The sequence below is a fragment of the Triticum urartu genome, chromosome 7 (genome assembly GCF_003073215.2).
Source record: "Triticum urartu cultivar G1812 chromosome 7, Tu2.1, whole genome shotgun sequence".
NCBI classification, from domain to species: Eukaryota; Viridiplantae; Streptophyta; class Magnoliopsida; order Poales; family Poaceae; genus Triticum; species Triticum urartu.
Window position 1 is genome coordinate 260,685,421 of NC_053028.1, and position 12,574 is coordinate 260,697,994.

Below are 12,574 nucleotides of genomic sequence, written 5' to 3' on the forward strand. Positions count from 1 at the left end.
GCGGCTGTGCACTACCCCCTCGGTTCTTAAATATACTCCGGAGTATTTGTCTTTCTAGAGATTTCAATGAGTGACTACTCAAATATTTGTCTTTTTAGAGATTCAAATGGACTACTACATACGGAGTATATAGACATATTTTAGAGTGTAGATTCACTCATTTTGGTCTGTATGTAGTCACTTGTTGAAATCTCTAGGAAGACAAATATTTAGGAACGGAGGGAGTACACATACGAAGCAAAATGAGTGAATCTACACTCTAAAATATGCCCATTTGAAATTTGTAAAAAGACAAATATTTAGGAATGAAGGAGTATAATTTTGTGCATGGCACATGGACCCGGATGCCGAAGAGGCTTCTGGCAATGCTATCAAGCTTCCAACATTTGTTTACATAATTGACGTACTATACAAATAATTTTCCAGCGACATGAAATTGTACAATGGTGTGAGCTTTCAGCTTTTGTTTCGTGTGTCTTGTCATCGATGCTCTTTCGGAAACAATAAAAAACTAACTTCCTTGCTAATCAGAGCTAATATTTACATCTCAACTAAAGACAAAGTTGTGAGAAAGTGTTAAATTAAAGTTGATCCATGCTTTCATTGGCAGCAATGTCCCCCTAGCTCTGTCTAAATCAACAAGGCATGTTGGAAAAAAAGTAGCTGTCTGGAGCATGCAACATTCCGATCATTTTGTGCAGTTCCATGAAAATAGAGCTGAGCGTCCCTATTCCAAAGATATTAATTGCGATTACGATAATAGAGGACTGCTGATGAGACAATAAACACACAAATAGAAGTCGGTCACCTTTGCAGTCTCTCTTAAGACTAACTAGTTGGAGAATATTAGGCTCGGAGTTGGATGAGGAGGATAGAGCAAAACCAATGTCCCTTTGTGCAGTCGCAATGAAATGTAGAGACGTTGCCTGTGTGACATTTTGGCAAAACTACACAAAACACTCTTAAGAAAAAAGTGATTTGTGCAGTTCACCAAAAGGTCGCAATAGCAACGAGGTGAAATGGATAGCCTTGTTTGCAAAAAAGAGGTAGAAAGGAAACAATTACTGGCCAATAACAGTTGATGACGCATGCGACGACAAAAAAGAAGCATATTCCTTGTCCTAAGGGAAGATAACAACACGGTTGTGTTTGTCTAAAACGGTGTGAGGACGAGATTGCAATATGGAAAGTACGCCGGACAAGCTACGTTTTGGGCAAAGAACTATGTAAGATCCACATGCAGTGACGTGGGAAGACGGGAAGTGGAGCAAGGCCGGAGGAGATACCTGGAGGCCGTCGGGATGTAACTAGGTGAGCGGCGGTGGGCGGAATCTGCCCATACTACGGCAGCGAGTAGGTGGCGTAGGCCCTACCACACCGGAGCTTGGTCAGAGAGAACAACGTGTACCGCAGATCGGGATGTGCTGCCTCGGCGCCGTTGAACGGAGAAACGATGCACGTCCTCCCTTTCTGCCGGCGGACGGGATGCGGCCGGATCAGTGACCAACGGTGAGAGAGAGAGAGGCCACCGCAGCCTTGTGTGAGATACTCTGAAGAGAGACAAACCAGGCAGGCAGGCTCCATTGTATATAGTGGAGCGGACTACCTTTTTCTCCATAAAAATTGTTTTATATTCTGTGTACGTGCCATGGAGTGATATAACTTTATTTAAAAATAACGCGCCAATGCATCAAGTCGAACTTTGTTTCGTGCACATGTGGTACATGACCTCCATAGGTAAACAACCGCTACACGCATTCAAATTAGCACGTAGGCTGCCATTTCATACAGAAATGAGCTCCACCGTGTACCCGCGCGGGTGTGGCTGGGCACGAAGCGTGAGTGCGTCCACGGTGCACCTATTCTCTTCTTGTATACGTACACCACCTACATGGGGTTGTGTGAGAGAGATACAAACATAGAGAGATATAGTGTGTGGGTTCGTGAGAGTTTTTTTTTGGGGGGGTGGGGTCAATCAAAAAATGTAACATATGCAATGTGTGTGAAATAGAGTCTTGGATATATCATATATATAGAGGGGGTGATCCACGAAAAGAGAGTGGAGGTATCATCGGCTTGAGGTGTCCATAGAATCGTAGAGAGGGACGATGTGTGTGTGTGTGTGTGCACGCGCGATCGATAAAGAGTGCCATCGAATTTGTGTGTGCCCACGTCAAAGATATAGAGTGGCTGGCCTACTGGAACATGAGAGGGGACATGTGCAGTTTGTCTTTGTGGCATGGATACCTACCTACAGCGCTCGACTATCGGTGTGTGGTTGGGGGGGAGGGAGGCCTAATTAACTATAGAGGTACAATGGCTAGCATATGTGTGGAGGAGGAGAGAGGCCTACCTCATGTATCAAGGGAGATCGATCTACCTCATGTATTAAGGGAGATCGATTAGCATCCATGCATATGTGTAGGAGAGGAATAAGGTTGGGAGAGAGACAGAGCTCGAGTGTTGGAGGGGGTGGTAGTGGAGTTGCTTCTAACAAATGGTGGGATAGGCTTGCTAGACAACCGGAGGGCAGGCCTGCAATATCAATAAGAGAGGAGATGGCTGCTTGTCTGTGCACGTGCGTGTGAGAGACGAGTCAGGAGGCATGCACGAATGATGGTGGGGGGGGGGGCGATATGGATGTGGTAAGCAGACATAACTACATAGGAAGATCAATCGTCCTTTGTCAGAGAAAGGAGAGGCATAACTTGTGAGGTACGTCAATCAATGGGGGGATAGTTAAAGTCGACCTAGGTATATGTTGGGAGATCGATTGGTATACATGCATGTGTGTGTTAGAAGCAAATGAGGCACGGGGAGAAGGATAGAGAGAGAGGGATGCATCTAGGAGGTGGTGTGAGAGTCATACTATATCGAGGGGGGAGAAGTGTGCGAGTACGAGATCGATTAAAAGAGTGGTGGGAGTGAGGCATGGACGGTGATAAGAGAAGAGGGCAAGCTTGTGTTTTGTGCTAGGCACACCTGGCTAGAGAGGCATATCTATCGATGTGTGCCGTAAAGAAGGAGCTGGGGGTGTAAGTGCATCTAGTGCCCCTTAGTGATTCTGGTGTATTGAAGACTTATAGGTTAAGGGACTAATGCATTTGTGAGTGTACACAGATCTATAAGTCTATGAGGAGTTTGATATTTACATAGAAAGTCGACCCCTAAAAATGAAGTTCTTCGACTGAAGACTTTGGATTTCTGAAGACTTCCTGAAGACTTTGAAAGTGAAGAAAATGGTGTGACCTTGAAGACTTAGTATTCATTCGAGGAACATGAAGCGTGAAGACTTTTGTTTTCGTAGTTTCATTTTCTCTTTCTTGAGTCATAGGAAACACCGTACTGTTAAAGGGGGTCGAGGAAATACTAAGGAAAATTTCCATGTGATGCTCAACTCAAAATCCTACACCTACCAATCTGTCGGCGTTCTGGGAACGGCGGTCCCAGACTTGCCCGCCTGCGGCCTGCGGCGTGGCTCAAGCGGGGGCCCAGCGCGGCCCATCTTCACCAGCTCAAGCTCAAAGACCCTCGCGAGGGCCCAAGCCTCGCGGGGCGGATGACAGGAAGCTTCCTCAGAGGAAGCCTCATCAGGCAGGCTCGCAAGGAGGTGGAGAGATCAAGGCAGGGGTACCTCGCGAGGAACCCGTGATGCAAGCCATGACGATCGAGACCAGGCGGGCGCCGGCCTGCGCAGTGTCCTTGTTTCCCCTTTGGTCCAAAGGGGGCAAGCACAGGCCAATGCATCAGGCAAAGGTTACCCTTCCGGTGCAACGAGACCAAGACCAGCCAGACGGCAGGACGGAGGTCACCGTGGAGCCCAAGACGGCGTCATCGCCAGTGCTTTTGGCAGCCGAAGAACACCTTTGGTCAGGATAACTTGTACTAGATGTTGCCCTTCGAAATGGCCAATTGTTGGCGCCCTTCCCGCTCATTATTTGGGGAGAGGCCCAGGGCCTCTATAAATAGAGCTAGCCACCACAGAGTAGAGACATCTGGAGACCCCGAGAGACATTTAGACACCCCAAGAACATCGAGAGATCTGGTAGAACCCTAGCAGGGAGAGAGAGAAACGATGAACTCACCCTAGCAGTTCATCGCACCAGCTCAAGAACACCTCTCGCGAGGCTGTTCTTCCCTTGTACTGTCCATCATCAGCCCCAGAGGCAATCCACCACACCACACACTGGAGTAGGGTATTACACCACAACGGTGGCCCGAACCAGTATAAACCTCGTGTCTCTTGTGTTGTTCATCATTTTCATCTTAGTTCGCACGAGAGGATCAGACGTAGATCGGTAGGGGAGAGATCTCCGCACGCACCCCAGTGTTCGAACCTCAAGGGTCTGCTGGAACCCAAAACTCGACATTTGGCGCGCCAGGTAGGGGGTGCGCCGGAATTTTCCTTCCACTGTTCACGTGTGATCTTCCGTCGTGTCCATGGCTAATGCTCATCGGGCTCGCGCTGAGCGCCAGGCTGCTCACGCCGCTCGCGTCGCCTAGACGGCGCCCGTCGGCGGCCCCCCTTGTCGTTCCCCGTCGCCCGTCGCCAACGCCCCCACCGACCCGGCGGGGAACAAGCAGCAGGCCTCGTCCCAGCAACCCTCGGTGCGGCGGGATGGCCGCACCGCCACCACGTTGCTGACTCCAGCTGGCTCGTCGTCCCACGCCCGTCCCGCACCCATGGATGCGCACGCCTCACTGCTCTTGGCGCGGGAGCTCCTGCACTATCTGTAGGGTTTCGTAGTAATTTCAAAAAAATTCCTACGCACACGCAAGATCATGGTGATGCATAGCAATGAGAGGGGAGAGTGTGATCTACGTACCCTCGTAGATCGACAACGGAAGCGTTTGGTTGATGTAGTCATACGTCTCCACGGCTCGACCGATCAAGCACCGAAACTACGGCACCTCCGAGTTCTAGCACACGTTCAGCTCGATGACGATCCCCGGACTCCGATCCAGCAAAGTGTCAGGGAAGAGTTCCGTCAGCACGACGGCGTGGTGACGATCTTGATGCACTACCGTCGCAGGGCTTCGCCTAAGAACCGCTACAATATTATCGAGGACTATGGTGGAAGGGGGCACCGCACACGGCTAAGAATATGATCACGTGGATCAACTTGTGTGTCAAGGGGTGCCCCTGCCCCCGTATATAAAGGATCAAGGGGAGGAGGCCGGCCGGCCCTCTATGGCACGCCAAGGAGGAGTCCTCCTCCTAGTAGGAGTAGGACTCCTACTAGGAGGGGGAAGGAAGTGGGGAGGGAGAGGGAAAGGGGGGCGCCGCCCCCCCTCTCCTAGTCCAATTCGGACCAGGGGGAGGAGGCGCGCGGCCCACCTTTGGCTGCCCCTCTCTCTCTCCACTAAGGCCCATATGACCCATTACTTCTCCCGGGGGGTTCCGGTAACCCTCCGGCTCTCCGGTTTTCTCCGAAGTCACCCGGAACACTTCCGGTGTCCGAATATAACCATCCAATATATTAATATTTATGGCTGGACCATTTCGAGACTCCTCGTCATGTCCGTGATCACATCCACGACTCCGAACTAACTTCGGTACATCAAAACTCATAAACTCATAATGTAACTGTCATTGAAACCTTAAGCGTGCGGACCCTATGGGTTCGAGAACAATGTAGACATGACCGAGACACGTCTCGGGTCAATAACCAATAGTGGAACCTGGATGCTCATATTGGCTCCTACATATTCTACGAAGATCTTTATCGGTCAGACCGCATAACAACATACGTTGTTCCCTTTGTCATCGGTATGTTACTTGCCTGAGATTCGATCGTCGGTATCTCAATACCTAGTTCAATCTCGTTACCGGCAAGTCTCTTTACTCGTTCCGTAATACATCATCTCGCAACTAACTCATTAGTTGCAATGCTTGCAAGGCTTATGTGATGTGCATTACCGAGAGGGCCCAGAGATACCTCTCCGACAATCGGAGTGACAAATCCTAATCTCGAAATACGCCAACCCAACATGTACCTTTGGAGACACCTGTAGAGCACCTTTATAATCACCCATTTACGTTGTGACGTTTGGTAGCACACAAAGTGTTCCTCCGGCAAACGGGAGCTGCATAATCTCATAGTCATAGGAACATGTATAAGTCATGAAGAAAGCAATAGCAACATACTAAACGATCAGGTGCTAAGCTAATGGAATGGGTCATGTCAATCAGATCATTCAACTAATGATGTGATCCCGTTAATCAAATAACAACTCTTTGTTCATGGTTAGGAAACATAACCATCTTTGATTAACGAGCTAGTCAAGTAGAGGCATACTAGTGACACTCTGTTTGTCTATGTATTCACACATGTATTATGTTTCCGGTTAATACAATTCTAGCATGAATAATAAACATTTATCACGATATAAGGAAATAAATAATAACTTTATTATTGCCTCTAGGGCATATTTCCTTCAGTCTCCCACTTGCACTAGAGTCAATAATCTAGATTACACAGTAATGATTCTAACACCCATGGAGCCTTGGTGCTGATCATGTTTTGCTCGTGGAAGAGGCTTAGTCAACGGGTCTGCAACATTCAGATCCATATGTATCTTGCAAATCTCTATGTCTCCCACCTGGACTAGATCCCGAATGGAATTGAAGCGTCTCTTGATGTGCTTGGTTCTCTTGTGAAATCTGGATTCCTTTGCCAAGGCAATTGCACCAGTATTGTCACAAAAGATTTTCATTGGACCCGATGCACTAGGTATGACACCTAGATCGGATATGAACTCCTTCATCCAGACTCCTTCATTTGCTGCTTCCGAAGCAGCTATGTACTCCGCTTCACATGTAGATCCCGCTACAACGCTTTGTTTAGAACTGCACCAACTGACAGCTCCACCGTTTAATGTAAACACGTATCCGGTTTGGGATTTAGAATCGTCCGGATCAGTGTCAAAGCTTGCATCAACGTAACCTTTTACGATGAGCTCTTTGTCACCTCCATATATGAGAAACATATCCTTAGTCCTTTTCAGGTATTTCAGGATGTTCTTGACCGCTGTCCAGTGATCCACTCCTAGATTACTTTGGTACCTCCCTACTAGACTTATAGCAAGGCACACATCCGGTCTGGTACACAGCATTGCATACATGATAGAGCCTATGGCTGAAGCATAGGGAACATCTTTCATTTTCTCTCTATCTTCTGCAGTGGTCGGGCATTGAGTCTTACTCAACTTCACACCTTGCAACACAGGCAAGAACCCTTTCTTTGCTTGATCCATTTTGAAATTCTTCAAAACTTTGTCAAGGTATGTGCTTTGTGAAAGTCCAATTAAGCGTCTTGATCTATCTCTATAGATCTTAATGCCTAATATGTAAGCAGCTTCACCGAGGTCTTTCATTGAAGAACTCTTATTCAAGTATCCCTTTATGCTATCCAGAAATTCTATATCATTTCCAATTAGTAATATGTCATCCACATATAATATCAGAAATGCTACAGAGCTCCCACTCACTTTCTTGTAAATACAGGCTTCTCCAAAAGTCTGTATAAAACCAAATGCTTTGATCACACTATCAAAGCGTTTATTCCAACTCCGAGAGGCTTGCACCAGTCCATAAATGGATCGCTGGAGCTTGCACACTTTGTTAGCTCCCTTTGGATCGACAAAACCTTCTGGTTGCATCATATACAACTCTTCTTCCAGAAATCCATTCAGGAATGCAGTTTTGACATCCATCTGCCAAATTTCATAATCATAAAATGCGGCAATTGCTAACATGATTCGAATAGACTTAAGCATCGCTACGGGTGAGAAGGTCTCATCGTAGTCAATCCCTTGAACTTGCCGAAAACCGTTTGCGACAAGTCGAGCTTTGTAGACAGTAATATTACCGTCAGCGTCAGTCTTCTTCTTGAAGATCCATTTATTCTCAATTGCTTGCAAATCATCGGGCAAGTCAACCAAAGTCCATACTTTGTTCTCATACATGGATCCCATCTCAGATTTCATGGCTTCAAGCCATTTTGCGGAATCTGGGCTCACCATCGCTTCTTCATAGTTCGTAGGTTCATCATGATCTAGTAGCATGACTTCCAGAACAGGATTACCGTACCACTCTGGCGCGGATCTCACTCTGGTTGATCTACGAGGTTCAGTAGTATCTTGTTCTGAAGTTCCATGATCATTATCATTAGCTTCCTCACTAACTGGTGTAGGTGTCACTGAAACAGTTTTCTGTGACGCACTACTTTCCAATAAGGGAGCAGGTACAGTTATCTCGTCAAGTTCTACTTTCCTCCCACTCACTTCTTTCGAGAGAAACTCCTTCTCCAGAAAGTTTCCGAATTTAGCAACAAAAGTCTTGCCTTCGGATCTATGATAGAAGGTGTATCCAATAGTTTCCTTTGGATATCCTATGAAGACACATTTCTCCGATTTGGGTTCGAGCTTATTAGGTTGAAGCTTTTTCACATAAGCATCGCAGCCCCAAACTTTCAGAAATGACAACTTTGGTTTCTTGCCAAACCACAGTTCATAAGGCGTCGTCTCAACGGATTTTGATGGTGCCCTATTTAACGTGAATGCGACCGTATCTAGAGCGTATCCCCAAAACGATAGCGGTAAATCAGTAAGAGACATCATAGATCGCACCATATCTAGTAAAGTACGATTACGACGTTTGGACACACCATTACGCTGTGGTGTTCCGGGTGGCGTGAGTTGCGAAACTATTCCGCATTGTTTCAAATGTACACCAAACTCGTAACTCAAATATGCTCCTCCACGATCAGATCGTAGAAACTTTATTTTCTTGTTACGATGATTTTCAACTTCACTCTGAAATTCTTTGAACTTTTCAAACGTTTCAGACTTATGTTTCATTAAGTAGATATACCCATATCTGCTTAAGTCATCTGTGAAGGTGAGAAAATAACGATATCCGCCACGAGCCTCAATATTCATCGGACCACATACATCTGTATGTATGATTTCCAACAAATCTGTTGCTCTCTCCATAGTACCGGAGAACGGTGTTTTAGTCATCTTGCCCATGAGGCACGGTTCACAAGTACCAAGTGATTCATAATCAAGTGGTTCCAAAAGTCCATCAGTATGGAGTTTCTTCATGCGCTTTACACCGATATGACCTAAACGACAGTGCCACAAATAAGTTGCACTATCATTATCAACTCTGCATCTTTTGGCTTCAACACTATGAATATGTGTGTCACTACTATCGAGATTCAACAAAAATAGACCACTCTTTAAGGGTGCATGACAATAAAAGATATTACTCATATAAATAGAACAACCATTATTCTCAGATTTAAATGAATAACCGTCTTGCATCAAACAAGATCCAGATATAATGTTCATGCTTAACGTTGGCACCAAATAACAATTATTTAGGTCTAATATTAATCCCGAAGGTAGATGTAGAGGTAGCGTGCCGACTGCGATCACATCGATTTTGGAACCGTTTCCCACGCGCATCGTCACCTCGTCCTTAGCCAATCTTCGCTTAATCCGTAGTCCCTGTTTCGAGTTGCAAATATTAGCAACAGAACCAGTATCAAATACCCAGGTGCTACTGCGAGCATTAGTAAGGTACACATCAATAACATGTATATCACATATACCTTTGTTCACCTTGCCATCCTTCTTATCCGCCAAATACTTGGGGCAGTTCCGCTTCCAGTGACCAGTTTGCTTGCAGTAGAAGCACTTAGTTTCAGGCTTAGGTCCAGGTTTGGGTTTATTCTCTTGAGTAGCAACTTGCTTGCCGTTCTTTTTGAAGTTCCCCTTCTTCTTCCCTTTGCCCTTTTTCTTGAAACTAGTGGTCTTTTTGACCATCAACACTTGATGCTCCTTTTTGATTTCTACCTCCACAGCTTTCAGCATTGCGAAGAGCTCGGGAATAGTCTTATTCATCCCTTGCATATTATAGTTCATCACGAAGCTCTTGTAGCTTGGTGGCAGTGATTGGAGAATTCTGTCAATGACGCAATCATCTGGAAGATTAACTCCCAATTGAATCAAGTGATTATTATACCCAGACATTTTGAGTATATGCTCACTGACAGAACTGTTCCTCTCCATCATGCAGCTATAGAACTTATTGGAGACTTCATATCTCTCAATCCGGGCATTTGCTTGAAATATTAACTTCAACTCCTGAAACATCTCATATGCTCCATGACGTTCAAAACGTCGTTGAAGTCCCGATTCTAAGCCGTAAAGCATGGCACACTGAACTATCAAGTAGTCATCAGCTTTGCTCTGCCAGACGTTCATAACATCTGGTGTTGCTCCAGCAGCAGGCCTGGCACCCAGTGGTGCTTCCAGGACGTAATTCTTCTGTGCAGCAATGAGGATAATCCTCAAGTTATGGACCCAGTCTGTGTAATTGCTACCATCATCTTTCAACTTTGCTTTCTCAAGGAACGCATTAAAATTCAATGGAACAACAGCACGAGCCATCTATCTACAATCAAGCATAAACAAGCAAGATACTACCAGGTACTAAGTTTCATGATAAATTTAGGTTCAATTAATTTACTTAAAGAACTCCCACTTAGATAGACATCCCTCTAATCCTCTAAGTGATTACGTGATCCAAATCAACTAAACCATGTCCGATCATCACGTGAGATGGAGTAGTTTCATTGGTGAACATCACTATGTTGATCATATCTACTATATGATTCACGCTCGACCTTTCGGTCTCCGTGTTCCGAGGCCATATCTGTATATGCTTGGCTCATCAAGTATAACCTGAGTATTCCGCGTGTGCAACTGTTTTGCACCCGTTGTATTTGACCATAGAGCCTATCACACCCGATCATTACGTGGTGTCTCAGCACGAAGAACTTTCGCAACGGTGCATACTCAGGGAGAACACTTCTTGATAATTAGTGAGAGATCATCTTATAATGCTACCGTCAATCAAAGCAAGATAAGATGCATAAAAGATAAACATCAGATGCAATCAATATAAGTGATATGATATGGCCATCATCATCTTGTGCTTGTGATCTCCATCTTCGAAGCACCGTCGTGATCACCATCGTCACCGGCGCGACACCTTGATCTCCATCGTAGCATCGTTGTCGTCTCGCCAATCTTATGCTTCCACGACTATCGCTACCGCTTAGTGATAAAGTAAAGCATTACAGCGCGATTGCATTGCATACAATAAAGCGACAACCATATGGCTCCTGCCAGTTACCGATAACTCGGTTACAAAACATGATCATCTCATACAATAAAATTTAGCATCATGTCTTGACCATATCACATCACAACATGCCCTGAAAAACAAGTTAGACGTCCTCTACTTTGTTGTTGCAAGTTTTACGTGGCTGCTACGGGCTTAAGAAAGAACCAATCTTACCTACACATCAAAACCACAATGATAGTTTGTCAAGTTGGTGTTGTTTTAACCTTCGAAAGGACCGGGCGTAGCCACACTCGGTTCAACTAAAGTTGGAGAAACTGTCACTCGCAAGCCACCTATGTGCAAAGCACGTCGGGACAACCGGTCTCGCGTAAGCGTACGCGTAATGTCGGTCCGGGCCGCTTCGTCCAACAATACCGCCGAACCAAAGTATGACATGCTGGTAAGCAGTATGACTTATATCGCCCAGAACTCACTTGTGTTCTACTCGTGCATATAACATCAACATATAAAACCTAGGCTCGGATGCCACTGTAGGGTTTCGTAGTAATTTCAAAAAAATTCCTACGCACACGCAAGATCATGGTGATGCAGAGCAACGAGAGGGGAGAGTGTGATCTACGTACCCTCGTAGATCGACAACGGAAGCGTTTGGTTGATGTAGTCGTACGTCTCCACGGCCTGACCGATCAAGCACCGAAACTACGGCACCTCCGAGTTCTAGCACATGTTCAGCTCGATGACGATCCCCGGACTCCGATCCAGCAAAGTGTCGGGGAAGAGTTCCGTCAGCACAACGGCGTGGTGACGATCTTGATGCACTACCGTCACAGGGCTTCGCCTAAGCACCGCTACAATATTATCGAGGACTATGGTGGAAGGGGGCATCGCACATGGCTAAGAATATGATCACGTGGATCAACTTGTGTGTCAAGGGGTGCCCCCTGCCCCCGTATATAAAGGATCAAGGGGAGGATGCCGTCCGGCCCTCTATGGCGCGCCAAGGAGGAGTCCTCCTCCTAGTAGGAGTAGGACTCCTACTAGGAGGGGGAAAGAAGTGGGGAGGGAGAGGGAAAGGGGGGCGCCGCCCCCCCTCTCCTAGTCCAATTCGGACCAGGGGGGAGGAGGCGCGCGGCCCATCTTTGGCTGCCCCTCTCTCTCCACTAAGGCCCATATGGCCCATTACTTCTCCCGGGGGGGTTCCGATAACCCTCCGGCTCTCCGGTTTTCCCTGACGTCACCCGGAACACTTCCAGTGTCCGAATATAACCGTCCAATATATCACTCTTTATGTCTCGACCATTTCAAGACTCCTCGTCATGTCCGTGATCACATCCGGGACTCCGAACTAACTTCGGTACATCAAAACTCATAAACTCATAATGTAACTGTCATCAAAATCTTAAGCGTGCGGAC